At 29.5% G+C, this 19,782-nt stretch overlaps 1 protein-coding gene across 1 annotated transcript in view; it reads right to left on the bottom strand.

The window, feature by feature from the left end:
• LOC113401222 (uncharacterized) overlaps window positions 1-15,738 on the bottom strand; it is a 61,805-nt gene extending 46,067 nt beyond the window's left edge. Inside the window, exon 1 of the mRNA XM_064217841.1 lies at window positions 15,580-15,738. The gene's annotated coding sequence lies outside the window, so the exon portion shown is untranslated. The remainder of the gene's footprint in view (window positions 1-15,579) is intronic.
• Between the last annotated feature and the right edge of the window lie 4,044 nt (window positions 15,739-19,782).

Genomic DNA, 19,782 nt, shown 5'->3' on the forward strand with positions numbered 1-19,782 from the left:
TAATTCAAATACAGAAAGTTTAATTTGTTAGTTTTCTATCTGTTTATTTTAAAGATAAATTACAGTACCGATAAGTTTACAAAAATAGAATATTATTATAGAATTTCGTAGCGTGATTTTAACTCATCACAATGAATAATAAATGTTATAAAACATTTTCGGGACGGATAGCTTGCTACCTATTCACTTATTAATTGAATACTTTTATAAACAAACCTACTAATAATTGTAGTTGGTACAACTTTAACAGTTGTATTGATATTTTAAAGTCGTTGAGACGATTTATAAAACGTGAAGCGGTAAAGTAAGAACTTTCCCGCCAGTCACTACAAAACATTGCGCAGCGACTGCCCCGCCGCGCCGGGAGGGCCGAGTGGGGCACACGAAGTTCATAACTAACTTCTCCCTACTTGATTGCGTATGTGTAGTCCATGTTGGGAATAATAACGGGACATTTAGTAATATTCGTAAAGATTACGTTACGAACTTAAATATATAATGATTTTAGAGTATTATATTAATATATAGTATGACAGTAGACAATATGTTTTACTTTATAATATGATATATTCCATTGCTGGGCATATATGTAGCAGAATTTAATCCGAGACATATATCGCTGAGTTTATAATGAAAATAAACACTTGTAAAATGTTACTTACCAAAATCTTTGTAGCGAAGATTAGTATGATAGTTTTAAAGGTTTTAGCGTCAGCAAAATAAGCAAGTACAACTGATTCCATACCTAAAGTCCAAGGGGAGAAAAAAAAGACATAAATTTAAAAATCAACACTTCCTTTTTATGGCACTTGAATGCAACTAATATTTATTAAATTTTCCATAACAAAAAATAAAATAATTATTCTAAAAAATATCCCTGTGTATTTTTAATTTAATAAATATTATTAATATTATAAAAATGTTAACCAACGTAAAATATGTTACAGAATATTGATAATACCCAAAATATTTCAACGCACTTGGCGGGCTTCTCAGAGGAAGTAATCAGAAACCTGACACATAAAACATTGTAATAAGAGAACATTTTTTACGGCACTTTTAATAAAATATCAGTTTTATTAACTAGCGACCCTCCCGGCTGGTCTGGCTTCTTATGAATAAAAACCTAATCAAAAACAAAACACAAGATCTGATTTAGTTTAAGTTAAAAAATATAATCCGGCCAATCCGAAAGACGTAAAAGAATCATTTAGCTTAGAAATTTATTCTTAATCGTGATCCCAGAGAAATGTAAAACCATGTTGAACCCATGATCAACAAACGCCATAGATTTATGTTGTGATATCACGCGATAGTTAACGACTTTAAGCTCAAATAAATTTATAGCGACCTTAAAAAGAGTTTCGGGCGATGCACTGATTAAACTTTTAGCCTATAAGTTATGGATTCATTATTTATGGTTTATATTGTAATCAGATGCAGTAGTTATTAAAAACACGTAGAATCGATCTTGTATGATAAGGACCATGAAAATTACATTCATGCCTCTTCAAATTCGTTAAGTTGATCCATTGATAGTTATTAACAACAGTTAACATCGAAGAATGAAACACATTTAGACACATTTGTGTTGAGGAATAATCGCTAAAATCACAACATCGACCATAACACATGTCGACCAACAGCATTGGCGCTGCAAGAAATTTTAATCATAACGTACAACAATGCTCCAACCTAGACCTAACCTGGAAATTAAGATATTTGTGCCTGTGCTCTCAACCTTGAGTGTGTGTTAGTTAGTCTAACTAACTGTACAATAATAGTAAATACTGTTTGGTGGTATAGTATGATAAATACATTAGTGAATAGGACAAATATTGCCGTGCGCGTACTTGTGATATAACTTCGAATATTATATGTATTTAGTATGGACTGCAAGCTTTTGTGATGTAAACCGATACATTTTCTGTCATGTGACGTCACTCCGTTGTAAATCAAAACAAGTCAAAATACAATTTACTACTTTTTAATAAGAACTTTTGAATTGTTATAAAATTCCGACCGAATTAAACAAGCGGAAAAAGGTCTGTGGATAAATATTTCAATACTTAAAATACATAATTAAATTGAATTCGGTTAGAACTCAGTAGTTGCTTGTTAATTAAATAGATTATAAAATATTTCATCAATTAAATTTGCGTATGGCGTGATAACGAAATCTATTTATAAGATAAATTGCTTGCAATAATTTGACAAATACATTATTGAATAAACATAATAGTAATTATCGTGTTCTCTATAAAATGTAGTTAAATTTCAAAATATTTTAAACATGCATAACAGGCATGCATCTCGTGGCAAAAACATTTTATGGACGCTATATATTTCAATATAATTTAAATTAAACATTTATTGACAGTTGGTTTCAACTCATGATCGCCGGATCGAATTCGTTCAGTAATTTTATTTTTAGAAATGATCCCAAATCCATCTCGCCGTTTAAAGGAAAACGTCGAGAATTTTGCTTTAAAATAAGTTTCAGTCCTTCTTAAGAGAAAGAGCTTTTATTTTTAAACGGTTTTATATAGCTTGCCCTGTTCGTTCTTTGGGTCCTGTGTAATTGAATTGTTTAAATTATTAGTAATAAAATACGAAGTAATAAAATAATAGAAGTTTTGCCAATTTACAAAAATATAATTAAATTATATCGGTGTGGAGGTTAAGAACTTGTGTCTTATTTACGAGAATAAACAAATAATTATTCAAGTAGATTAGTCGTAGTGGCAGATTGCTCTTGATAACATTTTTGTTTTAATTGGATACGAACCCAATTAAAATTTTTTCGTACTTTTAAAGGTACTTTAATATTTTTATATATTTTTTCAATTGTTTATGTTTACTTTTTGTGTTCAGTTCAGGAGGATGATCTGAATTCGATTTTTCATTTTCCGGTTTTAATATATATTTTTTTAATTTATGGAATGAAATTTTATAGTTCCATTGCTACAGGCACTTATATCCATTAAGATGGAATATGGGATATATCATCATTTGTTTCCTTTAAATATTATTTAGTAAATAAAGTATAACACTTGATTACTAAAAAAATAAAAAATCGACTAGATTGACAGTGCCATCAAAAATATCTAATTAGGTGTTGTATATGTTCAGAAAACAATATTTATTATTATTGAAATTGTCCTTAAAAACTTGAATCTTCGTAATAAACAATTGTTTGTTTTAAAAAAAAAAATAATAATAAATAAACTTCTAAGAATAACTAAAATCCAAAAAGTTATATAACCCAAAGTATTATATTTAAAATAACAAATAATAAACAACTTATATGAGCATCAGTAATAATATTGTTTTATCCAAGTATTTAAAACAATTTTATAAAACAAGCAACAGCGCTATAAATAGAACACCGTTGTACAACGTTTATATCCGAAGTTTAATAATTAATTAAATAAACTTTGTGTTCGATATTGGCCTTTGAAAATGTTTTCGGTAATTAAATGCTCACCGATACATTGCAAAATTAATGATAGCTATAAACGCATAAAAGTGTTCTACTTCGTCTGTTTGTTGAAGAATTTAAATGAATACAGAATGCAAAAGAAAATGTGTTATAAACTGTTTATAAATTACTAGTTAACTAGCACCAAAAGAGTATTTACTTACTAGTATATTAGCGATGAATCGAAAATATTCTATAACATTACTTTTATTATGCCACGAGCTATCGTTTGCCCTTAAGCTTCAGACATCTTGGATTTGCCGTACCTATACACTATATTATATATGCCGTATCTATACACTATATACATATACACTATATAAATACTATTGTTTTAATTCTTAAAACAATAGTATTTATATAGTGTATGTAAATGGTTAAAAATGTTTTTATATTAATGTACTCCAGCACAATATGAGCTACATCATATTGTTATAACATAATGCCATTAAATTTCAATTTCATTTAGCACAGACGCGGTCCGATAGTATACTATACTGTCACACTCTCAAAATCGTATACGTCAATTTGCAAACCCTTTGAAAGTATATAAAATTAAAAAATATATAGAAGAAATTTATTAAAAAACGAAATCATATTTCGTCTAGCTATTTGTTTAGTTGCCAAAAAACTTAATTGAGTTAATTCTATCCATAGATAACTACAGATGTCTCAAATATAATCAACTGACCAATAAGATGAGAAGACTTCTTCTTTACCTAGCCCCTTGTATTAATATAGATTTAATAAATATTACCCCTGATTCAGCACTTGTAACTAAGAATGAAGAGGATTAGGTACCTACATCAACCGACTTGGTGCGTCTTCGATAGACTATAAACACGTAATCGCCATTTTCACTAAATCAATTTGTTAGATCTATCTGTGCCTTACGAACCGCTATCATTGTTATTTACGGTGACGTTATTAATGCAATTCTATTTGTTGGAAGGTTTAATAGATTACAAAATAAAGTTTATTTTTATCGCATCATGTCTATATTTCTGTATTATAATTCAAAACTTAAGCTACCAAATTATATATTTGTGTATTTTTTTAAAGAAATACTTGGAATAATCATGCAACTACTTTTACTCTAAAATATATTTTTATTTATTATAATTAAACTATTCCTTATCATGGTAAAAGTATTTTTTTCTACTTTTAGACTATTTAGACAAAGGAAAGATTGAAAGAAAGAACTGAGAAAGAAGAGGTAATATTTTAATAATTGGAAACTTTGAATAGCAAGTTTTAGCGGCTGAACATAATCAGATTAATGTAACACTAATCTAAGCCGGGCTAATGACTGCTTCCTTTTGGATGTTTTGGACCGTTACCACAATTTCCACCAACAATTTCAAATAATTCCGGCGAACACGAGGTGCATTTCAAGTACAATTATTAGTGGAGATTTTCGTATAGTAGCTGTAACCCACTCTCTGAAAATATATGAACATAGGGAATGAGGCAAGTCTTTTTCAGTACGTATATTTATATCAGTACAATTATTAGTGGAGATTTTCGTATAGTAGCTGTAACCCACTCTCTGAAAATATATGAACATAGGGAATGAGGCAAGTCTTTTTCAGTACGTATATTTATATCACACCACTTCTAAAACTATTAAATGGAAGACAGACAAACGGTTCCATTGTAGCAAAAGAGAGTCGTCTGCCGTGAGAATTAGTATAGTTGAAGCGGTTGTCATTTCGTTCCGTCTGTATTCATCATTGTTAACGTCACCCACACTATATCACGTGCATTGTGCATCGTATAAAAAAAGTATGGGATTTCTATATTGTTTTAAAACACGCTTTGGTTTCTTTGTAATTAATTAGTTTTGAGTTCAATATTTTTGAAATCTAATTTATTGTTCCTATGGTTTTTATAATTATCGTATTGTGTTTGACAAGTAAACATCGATGATTGTCTATTGAATCGATTTATCTAATCGATTTATTTTATTTATTGATTGAATCGATTTATCCGTATTCGAGTAATCTTTGACATACGAGTACACATAATACTCCTGTTATTAAAGTCGTTGCAAAATATATTGATAGACTTCCATAACCTTAATTTAAGCTAAATTTCCCACTGCTGAGCTAAGAGCCCTCCTCGCCTTTTTAAGGAGAACTTATTGCACCACGCTGTTCCAATGCAATTAATTATTGGTCAATGGAATAATGTAATGAATTACTATTGACATTCTATGAAGAATATAATTATAATATGTGTACATTTTTACTTGATATATTTGACATGATTGATGCTAATTTCGGGTAACATGACATCCATCATGTCCAAGCATGTTCTGTTTGAATTATCAAATAAAAAATACCCTAAATATAATCTTCGGTTCAATAATTACTTATAAGTTTTTTCAAATCTCATTCATCAATCTTCTCTAAAATAAGATTCCATTACAACTCCTCGGTATAATTTAGCTATTAATAATTAAATAGAAATTATGCGATCAATTACCTAATTTAGTAGTCTGAATTTTAGACTAAATCGCACGTCGCTTCAACCCACAGCGCCATTTATCAAAGCGATGTTCTACAAACCATTGTACGGACGGTCATTTAAATATTTATATGTTTCGTTGCACAATCACCTTTATGATACAAGTAATAAGGTTTAACGGCTACAGTATTCGAGGAACACCGTACTCTCAGAGAATTTTGTGATTAAATGGGCTTTTCATGACAAATCCAGTGTGGATTTGTCTTGCCAAATGGTCTCCATTCGAAAAAGCTCGTTTTGATATTTGGTTATTTATGGAATTCAAAGATTGTTTAATCGTACAAATATTGAATGGCTCCTTAATATATACCTTTGTCTGCCATTTTGGAAAAAATAATATTGAACTATTGACTATGCATTTGTACCATTCGTACAATTTCGTCTGGTTACATACCACCCACTCATCAGATATTTTAGACAAACAGAAGTACTTAGTATTGTTGTGTATTGGTTTGAATATTAAGCCAGCCAGTGCAATGACTGAAAAAAGGGACATAACATCTTAGCTGCCAAGGTTGGTGGCCCATTGACGATGTAAGGAATAGTCATTACTTGTTGTAACAAATCGGTGAAGACCACTTACCGTAGCCAAAACAAACTTCAAAAAACCTTTGTGCTAAATGAAATATTAGAACTGATTTCTATGAAGCATTTAATATATCGCTGTAAAGATAAACATTAAACAAATATGCAAACAAAAACAGTTTTATAAAAACAATCCATATAAGTACTTTTGTGCTCTAGGATAGAAACATGAAGCTCAAAACGATCGCATTGTTATGTAGACTGTTAAGGCCTTTCGGCAAAATATGCACGTCGTGTTGTCACCTTCTCGAATCAGCAAATTGAATCGAACATTCTATTAAGATTTAATACGATCTCAGATTACAGATATCACTTTAAAGCTATAAAACTTGATGTCAAAATAAAACACGCAAAATGTTTATGAATTTCCTGATATTATCATTCTGGTACATTTATATGTGAACAAACTTTTTCTTTTGTGTCCCCGACGAATGACAATTCATACATCGATTTTTATTGCATGGTTATTTTGTAAGATAATTGAACATGGATTCTAAATTGCCTAAGATATAATTGAATACTTATTATATTAATATTACTTACTTAGATGTAATTTAATTTAACTGAAATTAAATTACATAATTATTTGTCTTAAGTGTGTATGTATTAATAAGTAAATAATTTGTCCGATTCAGTAGATTGTAGTTATAAACCGTCTGAGAGAAATAAATCAAAACTGCACACATGCCAATACTGCCCGAAGGTACCACACATTGTTATGTAAATTGTTTCAACATTTCGAGGAAGCACGTGCCCATGTCTCGTACATAACTTCGTCTCGGACGAAGACGATCCCCTCGAGAGATAACTGTCTTGTCTTTACAAAACATTTAAACTAAATTCTCCTTCTATCTCCATTTATTTTCAAGTCCGAATAAAAACAAAAGTTTAATAAAAACTTCCGTGAGTGCTGAGTAACAGGAAGTTACGTCGTAACAGTTTGCAATTAAGCGAGGTGTCCCTTTAACGAAACCGCTCGTGTTTTAAGGGATAATTCTCATTGAAGAACAAAGGCAAACAAAGACTACAATTTTATAAATTTAATTTGCATAATAAAATATTGTAAGCATGAGTCAGATGCGCTTGCGCCACACACGTCATATTGTACTTGTTTGCATTGTGTAATTGGTGTAAATAGATATATGAATTTATATTTGATTAACATTAAAATTATAGTAATAAAACATTTTGAAAACATTCCTACACAAATTAACTAATAAGAAACTGGATTCAATTATAAATAGTATATTTCAATCGGTTCGTTTTTCTGCCTTCAAAAATGCCATTTCGTTTTCGTCTTAATAAATCAAACTTTTTAATTGAATTCGCTACATACCTCACTGCCCTCAAAGATTGTTAAAATTACTGAATATTTTATAAATTCGAGAAATCTGAACAAGAAAAGATACGTCGTTATTGTTAGGAAGACTTTTTAAAAAAACCTGTCGTATAAAATTATCTACTTTTAATAATATGTCAAAGAATAAATCGATGAATATACTATAATAAAATATGTATCGAAGCGCATACCTTCCGTCTCGTAGTATATTTTATATTAAACCTTCCGAAATTACCTTGCCATAGAAAAGCTTTGGTTTTCAACATTAAATAAAAATTAACTACCTTTTAAATATATCTATAGAAATATATTTACGTAGCCACATATATTTTAAATTTTAAATATTTCCTTAAGTTATATTTTATCAATTTGTGTATTAGCCGTTACTTACTCGTATATAAAACATATATATTTACGTTTCATATACGTCGTCTTTTTTACGGTGTTTTTTTAAGCTTTAAAACTTTTTATGTGTAAAATTGTTGTTGTTATCGAATGAGTAGTTTCGTAGATTACCTCGTACAACTAAAGTCACAAACTTTACATATAGATATAGCTATTATAATGTAGAGGACAAATGAATTAATTTCTCTAGTCCTTAGTAAATGGACCCAAAGCAGTTACGCATTAAGTTTGATTCGAATGCTTCCAAGGTTTGAAGGTTCTATTCAAACATACATAAATCAATAGAAAGCATTTTAATTTGAGTGCTCTCGGCTTCTAAGCTTGTATCGTATGAAGGCGTACTATCAAAATCAATACATTGATTGAATGAAAAGAGTAGGAGTTGGGTTCTTCTCATTGAATTGCCATAAAACTATTTTAGTAGAACTAATCTTTCTGTTTATTTCCAGAAATACCTTAATCAATATTCATATCAAAAACAAAAGAAAGTGTAAAAATAACATACGTGTCTATTAATATGTATTTAATATATATTTTTGTATTCTCATTGTTTGTGTGTATAAACATATTCATTTATAATTAATAATAAATCATTAGACCCGAAAAAGACAACAAGGATCGGTTTTATATATTTCAGCTAAAATGGACGAAAAAATTATGACGAATTTCTTATAGTAAGTTACATGTGTTCCAAGATATTGGATGTATTAAGGCTTTAGCTTCAAGGTATACATAATTTACATTTTATTAAAGAACATTACGTATTCGTTATATTTATTTTAGAACGCGCGCATAAGAAATTGCATAAATTGTAATACACACGAAGCGTGATGTAATTAAACACCCAATTATATAATGAGAGATTTCCGTTTGAAGTTTTAAAGTTAAAAGAGAGAATTTAACAAAAAAGTAAGAGATTAAATCTTTCCCTGGCTTCCGCATTTTAGCTGCAATTAATTGATCAAAGTATCGTAGTTAAAAAGAGTTTTTTTACTTGGATCATTTAGTTCATCTTGGTAGCTTTCAAAGTTTCACTTACTAGTAATTCATCCTTCATACAGCAATATTAAAACGATGATCCTGGCCTGGAGAGACCGTAGTTTAAAAATTCGACCATCACTACATTTTTCCCAGTGTGTGTTTGTGTGGTAATTAATGTCTATGTATTACAGTATAGACGTGATGTGTACACGGCGCAATGTTGTAATAATATGCGTAGTATGTATTTGTATATGTAAATGTTTTTTTTATATTTGCACACATTTTCAAAACATTTCACTCATTTTAAATTTATAATTAACTTATTATTATTATACATATATATATAATTTAAATTGACTACATTTACGTTCCCTTAAAAGGGTATCTAACTGAATCCAACTGAATCCAACTGACAAATTCAACAGTCTTTATTTATTACTACAGATTCAAATTAAAAAAAATAATATCTACAAATGTTTTGTTTCGCCGGCTGTGTGATTTCAGTCGTGAACATTTTCTATTATGTCCGAATTTTAAAGAGAAAAATAAATCGTTAGAATAATTAAACTTTATTTTAGAAACACTAAAAAAAAGATTAAGATATTTTATTGCCATTTTTGTGTTATCAAATGTCATTTATTTTAAAAAGAATAATGTATAAAATTTAATTAATATTAATCGAACGATAATTAAAAACTTTTTGCTAATAATAAAAACAGAATCCTATTTACTAGAATAATTCTGAAATATAATTAGTTAATCTTTTGTTCCTAAACTTATTTTTAAAGCAGCTGTTTTAAAGCAGCTGTTTTAAACATACTTCATTAGATAACATTCAGAAATTGCTTCTATATTTAGTTTTTTGTATAAAAATCTAACAAAGAAAATTATTGTAGAATTTGTAGAAGCAATTTAAAAAGGGATACCTATTTCCAAAAACTACTTTATACCTGTACAATGAACAGAAAATTCTAATTTATAAGAATAATTAACATTAGGCCCTTAACTATTAATAAAAATTAAAAATAGTGATTGTACTAATCATGACCGCGTGAAATGGTGGCAAGACCGTTTCCCCGCTGAATCGCATTACCGGCAAAAAATTAACCAGCCCTCCTGTCACCAGTGCAGGCAGTAAAGCGAGGAAAAATCATATGTATAAATAAGGTAATATATATGTAAGAATGTTTTGATCAATCATTTCGATATATTCATGCCAAGGTTTCGAGCATAAAGTATTTATTGCATTTATTTTATATACGGTTTCAACGGACCGAATCAATACATCTATTAAATACATTTGGAAAAAAAAACATACTACTCTGCATACGAAGCGACAGGAGTAAACTTTCCATCATATATGTTTAATTTTTTTTACAAATAGCGGTTACTAGGGCTTCATACGTATAGGTAATTAAAGTTAATGCTAACAATGTACCTACATTCATACTTACCTATTTTTTTAATAGTTGCGAGTCTGAAAAAATGTCAGCAATTCAGTTAAGCAAAGGCACAGACGCAAAAACAGCGGCGATTTCATAAAATAAAAAAGGTTGCATAGGTACAGGAACGGCCTCAAATTGAAATATGAAATTATTGAATTAAAATTTATACACTATTAGTTGGTTTGTTCAATGTAAAAAAGATACTTAATTGATTATTATAAAGATATGAATAATTTTATTGTATTAAATTTAAGTGGTTTTATTTAATTGTAGGTATGTCTGCTGCACAGCTTTTTATTTTTTTATAGTTGTAATGGAATAGGCGTTTGTCTTCCATCTCACCTGATGGAAAGTGTAGATGAAGACGAAGTTGGTACACGCCCATCCAAAAGAAACCTGTTCACTCTATTCATAAAGGCTCTAGAGTTCAACTTTCAGGAAAAATAGCCCCAGACAGGTCGTTCCAAATTTTTGGGACTCTATATTATATGTATATATATTTTTTTAACAATTATAACTACATGATTTTAATTTTGATGATGAAAAAATGATAGTTCTATAAAGATAAAAAAATTGTGAATGTTTATTTTTCACCTTTTTTTTTATAGTCGGACGTGTTCCAAATTTAAAACTCCCTTTGTAATTAATATTTAAATAGTCAACCAGGCAAAAAAAAAACTACAACAGTAAAGGTATCCTTCTTTAATCTTGGCTAAATTATTTAGATAAAATACCGCCGGAATCGAATTGCCCAATAAAAACCCGTCCTTACGGTCCGATGCCAGAACCATGTCCAACCGATTTTCTTCTAACAAATAAGTTACGAAAACTCGGCTTATTAATTAGGAACAATCGGATATTACGAAATCTTGTTTACAAAGGCATGATAAGTGACTTGAATTAATTGTTACTTAGTATTTTTTGTCAGAGAAGCCTTTAGGCTTTTTACTCAAGAGATCCTTTGATATTTTCGCTTGATGAGTTATCTTCAAATAGCATTACTTTATAGACATAAATTAGATGAAATTAGTGTTTAAAAAATAATTAAAAGGTTATATAATACACTTAATAGTTTGGCACATTTGTGTGCGTAAATTTATAACAAGACAGTGTCTTATTAGAAATTTAACGTGTATGTTGCTTGGAAATAGATAAGATGTAAGGCAAACTAGCAGGGGGCTCACCTGAATGAAAGTGACTACAATAGTAATACCGGGGACTTGCATGTACGTTCCACACAGAGGCAAGATATATATATTGTTTTTTATATGATTGTCTGATATTTACTTAGTCTATTCAAAAAATGTTGTAACCGCAAGTTTCACTTGGATTCGTGGTCGATTGTAATACAATTATTTTGTCATCGCCTGATTTGCTTCAATTCCTTCTGATGGTAAGAAGACGTTAGCCTTATCACAAATTTATTAAAATGTTAAATAAAGCGTCAAAAATAAAGTTCTTATTCAAACCACACTAATATAGTTGTTTCTACATTTATTACAAAAACTCGTTAAAATATATCATGATCTGATAATTTTGTAAACAATCTCCAAAGAAATTTCTCGGTATCTCTTGCAGGGTATTGACAATGAATGCCAGTTGTCAGATCGTGTACACTATTGATTAAAAATAACACTTTAACCAAACAGTGTTAAAGCTTTTATAAAATATGCTAAGTTATTATAACTTTTGTTTTTTAAATTTTTTACGTGAATGTGCAAGTAACAAATATTCTAAAATAGAATTTTGTAATGTTTTATATCATCATTTATTAATAAAAATCTCGATAAAAACATTGAATGCGTCAAAATTTTTGGAGATAATAAGACGAAAAAGAAAATACGCCTTGAACTTAATCTCATTAACGTCAGCATTATTACGGTTATTGTTTATTCGGAAAAAATATTAATGGTGTTCTTTTCATATCATTATTATCGGACGAAACGATAACGAAATTGCGTATTGAGGAATATCTTTTATAAGACAGATTGCCTCTCCTCGTAACGTCAAAAAAACATAATTATATATACATATAAGAAAAAGGAATTTAATTTTCATTTCTGTTAATAAAACAATAACGGCTATGAAAGACAAAATTATTTCAATATTTTTCTTCGAAATTTAGCAAAAAATGATAAGACGTTAGATATGTAGTTTATAGTCTAAGAAAGCTACAAGTTTGGGGATATGCATAGATGATACTGTAAATAGATCTTAGATTTACATATTTCATGAGATTCGATAAATTTTGATCTTTCCTTTCCTCCCTAATGCGTAACCTTGGGACTTAAGATGTTATATCCCTTATTTCTGTAGTTACACAACAATACTTGGCGGTATTATATTATAAGAAAAATTGTGTAAAACAAAAACGGTATCATTTCGATGTATTAATAACCCAATGTTCTTACTTATAACAATAAATTATTAGAAGATTTTAAGGTAAGGTTCATTCTTGTTCTTAAATAAAAATTTCAATGGTAACCTTGACAAAGTTTTTAATAATATTTTAATAGTAACAATGTTTAAAACATATTAGTTTACTTGGTATAAACCGAACGAGAAAAAGTCGTAGATCTTGTAGTAAGACATATTGAAGTTAACGATGTTTAGCATGGTTGGGTTTGAATGAAGAGATCATCTTACGCGATACTGTTTGTGTTTAATTTTATTATTTCATTTATAATAAAATTAACAAACTTATAAATGCAAAGTTAGTAGATATTGTAATATTAGAATTTACCTAATAATGCTACAACAGGATCCCAGAAAAAGTTCAAAAATATTCAATTGTAAAATTTAAAAGAATCCTTAAAGAGCGTTTGTGTGCTAAAGGATATTACAACAGTAATGATTTTTTTGTTGATTGCACACCTTGGGAATGAGATGATCGCCTCCAGGCTGTTTCAAATAACGAAAATATATTTATTATTATTATTATACATGAAATCATGAAATCAATACTTGTTATATTGAAATTTGTAAATAAAATCTCGCTGAGTATCTTTCGCCGGTTATTCTGAGGTGAGTGAGATTTTTGACTGTCAATAAGTAAGTATAACACTTCCATATTGAATAAAGATTTTTGACTTTGACTTTGAATTAAACTCCTTTCAATAGCGTAATAGCTAGCTGTACTACTTGCAAAGCTTGGCGATAATGTATCATGACAATTTAATATGATTTAAAAAACAGCATTTGATCAGCTGGTTGCGGGCTGCACAAGACCGGTCGTTGTGGCGATCTTTGGGGGAGGCCTATGTCCAGCACTGGACGTCCTTCGGCTGAGAGATGAGATGAGATTAATGGCAGTTAAGCCTTTGTTTAATTAAACGATAGGCACATATTACGATATAGTTTAGCATGATACAGTCGAAAGGCTACACTCTAAATCTACATTAAAGTATGTTTAAAAACCTAGAAGTAAGTTAACATTATATCGGTAAAAATGAAACTGGAATATTTTAACGATATGTTGAAGTTTTTTTTTAAATTGTAGTAAAGATGTTGAATTGTAAGGAAATGTAAAAGTATTATTTTTAAAAAGTTAGATTCAATCTCAATGGTTCGTATAAAAACGAATAGCAATTTTGCTTTGCACATTTTTAGAAGTGACTCAATTTTATCCTTCCGCGTTCTCTGGAAAAAATCTTTTATGAAGTATCCAATTTAGATTTTAATGAGGCCATTTAAAAAATAAGTACATTCCTTTTTACTTCAATGAAAAACTTTTCACTTCGTACAAGATTGCGCTTAAAATTTTAATGCAAGTTAATGATGCGAATGCTTATGTTACAATAATTAAAAAAGTAAAATATAGTATTTTTTCTATAAGAAAACCAATCAATATAAAAAAAAATGTAAATCGTATTTTACAAAATACTTCTATATACATATATATTATTTTTTATATATTATATACTACATATATATAAAAAAATAATAATAGCAACACCAAAAAGTTTTGTTTTCGTTTAAAGTTCTTAAGTACTTGAATGTATTAAAATGACGTAGGTCGTAAAAATTAACGCAGGTCTAATTAAGCCGTATAAGAAATAAATTTACAAATTTCATTTTAAAAATTACATTAATTGTGTTAAAAGTATATAAGTATAGAAGTTCTTAACATGCAAAACAAAGATTATTAATTTGTCTTGAAGACATTATTTTACTATTTACCCTTGACCTTGTAAGTTACATGCCAAATACTAATTATAGTTAAGTTAGTTTTTATAGTTAATTTCAATAGGTTCTTTGTAAATAAAGAGGCATGTAGACATTGTCATTTAATATTTGTTCTATGAGGACTTAGCTTAAGTAAATACATATATGTATGTCTAGCTTATTCTTTTTACGAATTTAATTATTATTGTAATATCGCTTTTGTGTTGTTTTATGTTTATTTGCAAGTAATATAATAAAACACTTCGTGTATATTTTAAAACATTTGACCTTAAGTCGAAAGCTGGAAGATCTTCATTAACATTATCTACCAATAATATAAATATTTATTTATGTAATTTATGGAGTAATGAATGTGTAATGTCACTCAAATACTTGCGATTAGAGAAAGTTTGCTCATCAGAATGTAACATCTTAAAAACAATCAAAATAGCTAATTAATAACTGGACATGACTTCAACGCAATAAATCATTCCATACATTATATAGCTAACTAGCGTGACCATCGCGATACGAGTAACGTATCGTTTGACTTTCACATTTTTTACTCGACCAGCGAAATCTTAAAAAAAAAACAAAAGACCCGATTTCATAAATTCGATTTTTAAAAACAAACAAAAAATCAAACGCACCTCAATACAAAAACGTAAGGCTCCAGATTTGAAAGGTATTCCAACACACAGGTTCACAAAACACGGCACTTTTCACTCGCGTTGCTTTTCGCGCCGATACGACTCTGGCCCGACACGCACTCCTCTCACAAACGCCTGGCAGAGACTGATGGAGTTCGCCTGAGTCCGGTTCGGCGCTAGGTTCGGAACAAGGCCATGCAAAACGTTGCTCCCATTTCCCCCCATTGGAAAGTGTTCGTATCCGTGATCGTCCGGACAGGTGTGGGAGAAAGCACCAAAAAATAAATATCTGAGTCATTCGCGAGAGATGATTCTTTGTATCTGTCATTAGAGGTTATCAGGGAAAGTGACCGGACCGGTTTTCGTGAACTGTTGTCGAAATTGAAATGTTATATCCGAAGAAATGATTGCACGAATCACGTTATCATGCTTTCGTTAATAAAATGGAATAATTTAGATTACCCATATATTTATTGAAGCTGAATAGCTGTATCCACATATTTATATAGTCATCTTATATTTAAATAAAATTAAAAAATGCAAAATTGAATTAAAAATTAAAAAACCTTTTTCTCTATATACACTTTATTTTTTTTAAATTAATTATCTATAAACAGTGAAAAACGCTCAAAATTATATATGAAATAAAATAATACCAAGAAGGTCTGGAAGCGTCATGAATTTCATGTTATCTATTCAAATACGAAAGACGGGATCTTTCTTAAGAATCACCAAACCCTGAATACTAATTAAAAAAAAAAATCTAATTTTCTGTCTGCTATATCTCGACAGTTCTCAGTTTATTCCAAAGCACATCTGAGTTGAGCACGTTTAATTTATACTAAAACATACGAAGCTTTCCTTTGGAGGAGATGGTTTCCCACGACCTTTCCCTAATCCGCCGAGGACGAAATCTTCTATACTTATAAAATCGTTTATCTAGACTGACTATAAACGCACATCCAAAACAAGTGAGTCTATAAAGTTGTATTGCTGTAATCTGTTTAGAAAATAGGTTTAATTTTTTTTAGCATCCGCTAAAAATGAATTTTTGGGAGGTGGTACTTCGTTTGAATTTTACCCGTATGGTTTTGGGGATCCTTGTTAATTATAAATACACATTTATTGTATATTTAATGTTTGTCTGAGCTAGAGCCCGAAGATAACCAACAGGCTAACCATGCTTAATATTGAGGTATAACGCAGTACAATGCTATATTACCGAAGACACAAAGGAAGTCTATCGATTTTATCCTTGATCTATACTTAGATAGAGATCTCATTGTTAAGACGTTCGCAACCCTTATATCTCAGGAAATTCTTTTACCAAGAAAATACATCACAATTTTGAATCTTCGTTCGCTACAAAATCTCACGAAATTACTTGAGTTACGTTTTGTGCAAAATTTATCATGATCATATTTCACCGGAGATATGAAAGTATTATTATTAGGGCTTTACGTTGATGGAATCGTAATTAGTATACAACTTTGGAGATTTATAATGGTTTAATTAATTTATAAAGATGGATGTTGTTTGTTTATAACAATATTTAATTGTTCTAGATCAAATTAAATTATACGTCATCTATACTATTGTGTTCTATATTTCTTTGTCCGCCGATCACGTGAATACTACTGAACGTATCAATATGAGACTAGGACCAATCAACGCAGAATCGACCGTAGATGTTTATAGTCTATTCTTTTTTTGAATTTCGTTAATCCTTCCCCATTTTTTATGATATGCCAAACGGACGAGTAACAGCTATTTGTTGCATATAATTGTTAAACAAATAATAATTCGTAACAGTATTTCCTTGACATTTTAATTCGTCATAATACGTGAGAAATATATATTTTATTTTTTTGTATTTATAACGGATTGGTTTATTTATTAAGGGTGTGTTAGTCGATGCACTGCTATTCAATAGTATCTATTATAATAAAATAAAATAATGCAGCAACAATTACGTATAATGAAAATGAAAATAATGTTGTTTACACCATTAAAGACGTATCACTTTGAATGTTACCTATATAATTTGTTAAGTTTTAGTGATGGTGTAACTATTTAAATAAATAATATGCCTTTAAATCTTTCCTTGGTCCTACATTTTTATACATTTATTCGAAATAATAATTCCTAAGACGAGAACAAAGATTATAAAACAAAAGGTCCTATTTTGAAATCTGACGACGAGAAGGTTAAAAGTCGAAATGAGATTGAGGTGTCTTTAATTATTTTGATGTTGTATATTAATAATAAGCAACGCTATCATAAGAAAATTAATTTAACTTTCTATTTAATATTTTTGATATATATAATCTGTCATACAAAATGTTGATGTGATCATTGTTATAAATATTATTATAACTGCATGTTATTTCCAACTTATATTTCAAATGCAATAATGAGATTATGTTTTATGCTCTCACGAACTATTCAACGGATCGTCATGAAGTCATGCGTACAAGTTTTCAGGAGTACATTAAAGATATTCTACCGCCAAACAGCAATACTTAGTATTGTTACGTTCTGTTTTGTAGGGCGAGTGAGCCTGCTCAACAACAGAGGCATTAATCCTAAGGTTGTCGGCGCTTAAAAAAATCCCTCCACACGCTGGAAGTAACCAGCCCTTGGCCATGTTAAACAATTAACGACTATTTTAATGTAAATATTCCGAACCTTATATATAGGGTTAGTGATTTAAAATTAATCTTTCAGAAGATTGTTTTGCGTGTTAATGGTACCCGCATGACAACACCATCTCTGGCCTTGTTCTCGATTTATTCACAGCAAATTAATAATTAAAACATTGAAAAGAAAAAAATATTTATATAAAAATCTAATCATGAAATATTTATAAAGGTGTTTTTATTCTCTGTTAGTCGAAATGGAAAAGAAGTAGTCGATTGTAAATTGCAAATTATGGTTTACTAGTCTTTTGGGGGGGGACGTCCCTATCAATACCCCTACCTGGCTACACCGATTAATACATTGCAGACTGATAATAATTAAATATAATTAAAACGCAATATGAAAGTCGTTAGAAATTAATATAATTCTTTTGAGCTATAGTTAGCGTAGCTTTACGATTTGTTACAAGGAAAATAGGAATATTAGGCAGATTACTAAGCATAGTTAAGAATATACTTGAAATTAAGTCGACATTCACATCGTGGACACAGCCGGTATCTCTGACCCATTTATCACTTGAGCCTTTACGATAATCTTATGTAGTCTGTTTTCGACGGATATATTGACGTCATTTTTATTTTATTTATACTAGAAAGGACGAAACAACGAATGCTAAGGAAATTTGCTATATTACTTTGAAAAATATATATTTATACATTAAAATGTGCCTAATTATCTTAATAATTTGAATATCACTTTGCATAAGGTCGTGGTAATCGTTAACAATGTATTAGAAGTACCAACATGAAATTTATCACCTGTTTAAAGTAATTGAATAATATTTTTTCGAGGTTTCTTTTTCTATTAATATTAGTGGAGAATAGATAAATGTCTTAATTATGCGTGATTACTATATACTATATATATAAATGAACTGGTATAATTAGGTATTAAATTTTAAGTTAATATTAAAAAGAACGATTACTTTGTAAACAAATATTGGAAGTGGATCAATTTAGTTTAGATTTTTTCATATGAAAAATTACAGGATTATATATTTTACGAGTATTTGTGCAAACTTGAGAATAAAATTTAGTCTAAAATATGTTTGTAGCATAAAACGTTATATTATTAAAGTTGTACCAAATTTTTATTCATTCAAGTATTACTGGAATTTATGTTGCAAGTTTCGACTAAGAAATGACGTATGTACGTTTACTGTAATGGCTTGTAAATTATGACATCGGAGAAAGACCCAAGCAACGCGGATGCGGTTCTGACTCAGTAGGTCAATGTCAGTTTTGACGTTAGCATGGAAATAATAATAAATACATTTTCAATGTTTAGCTAATATAGTTACGGTAAAGAAAACGAAATGGCCCGGTGGTTATAATGTGCTCATCAACGTGAATGCGGACTTAAATACAAGCAAGGCAAGTTTATAATTCATCACGTGCGCTGTGGCAAAGAAAAACTGTATGACACACGTCTTTTGAAATTAGCTTCAAACTTCTCCTCAGCGGGAATGGAGGCTTTAGTTCAACAGTGGGACATTTACAGTCT

Source organism: Vanessa tameamea, chromosome 19 (assembly GCF_037043105.1).
Source record: "Vanessa tameamea isolate UH-Manoa-2023 chromosome 19, ilVanTame1 primary haplotype, whole genome shotgun sequence".
Taxonomy (NCBI): Eukaryota; Metazoa; Arthropoda; class Insecta; order Lepidoptera; family Nymphalidae; genus Vanessa; species Vanessa tameamea.